Source organism: Typopeltis vanoorti, chromosome 25 (assembly GCF_054136105.1).
Source record: "Typopeltis vanoorti isolate ZY-2024b chromosome 25, IOZ_Tvanoo_1.0, whole genome shotgun sequence".
NCBI lineage: Eukaryota > Metazoa > Arthropoda > Arachnida > Uropygi > Thelyphonidae > Typopeltis > Typopeltis vanoorti.
In genome coordinates this window covers 40,588,341-40,591,716 of record NC_143573.1, presented here as the reverse complement: position 1 = coordinate 40,591,716, position 3,376 = coordinate 40,588,341, and positions in this window count along the sequence as shown.

Genomic DNA, 3,376 nt, shown 5'->3' with positions numbered 1-3,376 from the left:
CAATTTCAAATAACCATTACTGCTATATCAATGTCACTTCACTTTTTTGAATATAACAGCGGATTGATATTATGGGTGCAAGTTACCGTAACGACACTGTTTAATATGAATGCAAAAATTCATCTCTTAAATTAAATAGTTATATATTATAATATATATATATATATATATATATATATATATATATATAACCAGAGTATTAATAAAATCAAAGCATAAAGTTTAAGTTACACATGGTGCATTTACACATCAGTGGAACTATATTTTTATTATTGCATCAGAAATCCTATTTCAATTACAAAATCGTCATCCAACGCATGCGTCATGAGAGACTGGTGAAGTCACAGACGTACTCTAATATTGGAAATTACTGAGTGTATTTGGTAAGCTTCCTTGAGTCTTTGACTCCAAAATATGTCTATAATATTAGAACTGGCTATTCTGATGACATGTTTTCCACAGTTGTCTTTACATTACTATCGCTGCATTTCTGAAATTTCAGAAGTCTGCTATACATACAATTAACAGCGAAATTCTGGAGAAATAATATATGTATTTAAACATTTAATATAGTAATTAAGTCAAAAAGCTTGAATATTATCACATGACACCACCATGGATTCAAAGATATAATTCCAAGCAGCCGTGTTATACTCCGTTAAAACTACAACGTAAATTAACCTTCAAAATATTTAATACTGCACGTAGGTAAAAGAAAGTGCAGGTAAAGCTCCTCCACAGCGCATTTGAAAGAACAACGGCCGTTGTGTCCTTTGATTGGAAAAGATCCGAGTTCGATTCTCATTGTGAGGAAAGGATTCTTTCTTCACAACTTCTTTAAGTCACTGATCTCATACGAGATAGCAGGAGTTTGCTCCCAGAAACTTATGTTTTTCATCCCTAATACAGGCAAATCGGCCAAGTAACATGCGCAGTTTCAAGAAGAATTACTATTGGTGGTGGTAGTGGCTTTGTGCTAATGGTAGTGGAGTTGTTGTTGTTGTTGTGTAGTTGGAGAACATGGGAGAGAGTGAGTTGTGAAGCAGCATCCCCTTCCACAATAACTCCTTGGAGGTGTCACACAGTGGCGTATTTAGGCATTTCCTTCCCCTAGGCCCACAGGAAGTTCCTCCCCCCATATTGAATGAACATGTTGATTTACATGCATAACCTATTTATATCGTAAATTCGTAATATAAATATTACGAAAATGAGAGCCCGGAAATTTCCGCCGCCCCCTCAAAATTTGCCGCTCTAGGTCCGGGCTATACCTAAATATGCCACTGGTGTCACATAATAATAATAATAGTACTAAAATGCTTACATCAAAACTGAAAAGACTTCGTTATAGAGTGCGATCATTCTTAGAATTTACAGACACATTAGCAAGTGTAGACAACAAGCCTATTCGCCAACCAGTCAGAGAAGGAACATTGAAACAATTCTTTTCAAGCATTGTTTAGGCAACACTTTATTTTATTCGAAAATGAGTACTTGACTAAAATAAAGGTCATGGGTCGTCCTTCTCATCACATCTAACTCCATATATATATATATATATATATCCAAAGAAATTGCTCTCGACCCTGCCTATCTAAACATCAATCTCAGTTACAGACTGCCCGATTCACATAGCGCTGTAATCAATCCAGTTTTTGCGAACTCATAATATCATTCACAAGCACAGTGCTTCACGCTAGAACTAATGCTCGGACTCAATTTCAAACACAACTACTACTACTACTTGTTCTGAACTCTGTCTTGTCTAAAGTACAATATATTTTCAAGATGTTGTTTTCTCCATGGTACTGTATTCACCTGACGAAGTCGGCATTTCGATGAAACTAGTAGTGAACCTTTATTAAATCTCTTGTATCTTTTCTCGGTGTTTAATCAGTTAATAATTTTTAACACACACACACACACACACACACACACACACACACACACACACACATATATATATACACACACACATACATACGTAGGCTGTTCAATAAGTTATAAGACTAAATTTATACAGAATACAGATTGCCTTTAATCGTCATCATTTACATGGTCTTTTTCGAAGTAACTACCGTGAGACGCGATGCATTTGTCCCAACGTTGCGTCCACTTCTTAAACACATGTGAAAGTCCGTTTTTTTGAGAGTTCTTTCAAAACCGCCTCAGCAGCTTTTACATGCTTTGTTGCTTTCGAAATGGCGGCCTCTTAGTGGTTTCTTGAGCTGAGGAAACAGCCAGAAATCGCACGGTGCGATATCAGGACTGTATGGAGGGTGTTGTAGGATATGTATGTTGTTCTTCTGCAAAACGTCCACTATACAAACAGCAATATGTGGACTTGCATTATCGTGGTACAATAAGAAGCCATTCTTCAGCAATGGACGCTTCCTTTTGACGTGATGTACCATTGTCCGTAAAACGTCCGCATAGTATAAACCCTTTACAGTATTCTCGGGTTCTACAGCGTGTTGGTAAACAATGCCTTCTTAGTCAAAAAACATTATGGTCATATTTTAAATTAAGGGGATATAAAATCCACATTGTTTTAAAACCGAATAAGAAACTCAAAGATTGGAATCAGAGAGTTTCATGCCGATTATGGTCATAACTTTACCAGCTGATTTTACAGTTTTTGCTTTCTTGGGGGTAGGCGAAGACGGATGCTTCCATTCACTGCTTTGTTGTTTCATTCTAGGGTCATAGTGATACAACCAAGCTTCATCTGCTGTAATGATGCGTTTTAAGAAGTTGTCACCTTCTCGTTCCAGTCTTTCTTTCCATTCTGTGCACACATCCACTCGATGCTGCATTTGCTCCGGTGTCAAGAGTTTGGGAATCCATCGGGCGCAAACACGTTTTAGTCCCAAATGTTCAGCCATGATTGAGTGAACACTTCCCACAGAAATATTCAGGACAACATGCAGCTGGCGTACTGTAATTCTGCGTTCCTCCTTGATGATAATCGCTGCTGTGTTGATCATTGTCTCTGTGATGGACGTTGAAGGTCTTCCCTCACGTTCAAGTCTTCTGCATTTTGCTTTCCTTCCTTAAAAGTTTTATGCCAGCGAAAAACACTTGCCCTCGACATTGCTTCATCGTGGAAAGCTTCGCGTATCATGTTAAAAGTGTCCGATGCCGATTTTTGCAAACGCACACAAAATTTAATCGCATAACGCTGTTCCAAGGACGCTTCCATTTCGAAGACTGGTCGCGCCTCGAAGGCGCGCCGAAACAAGCTTGCGTTTAGTCACGTGACACTCTGACACATCAGCCCTTATACGCCATCTGTCAACCTCTTTTGTTAATACAGACAGTAACATTTCTTTATTCCACAGAAATTAATATTGTGATCAGTGGTTTTGCGACAGTA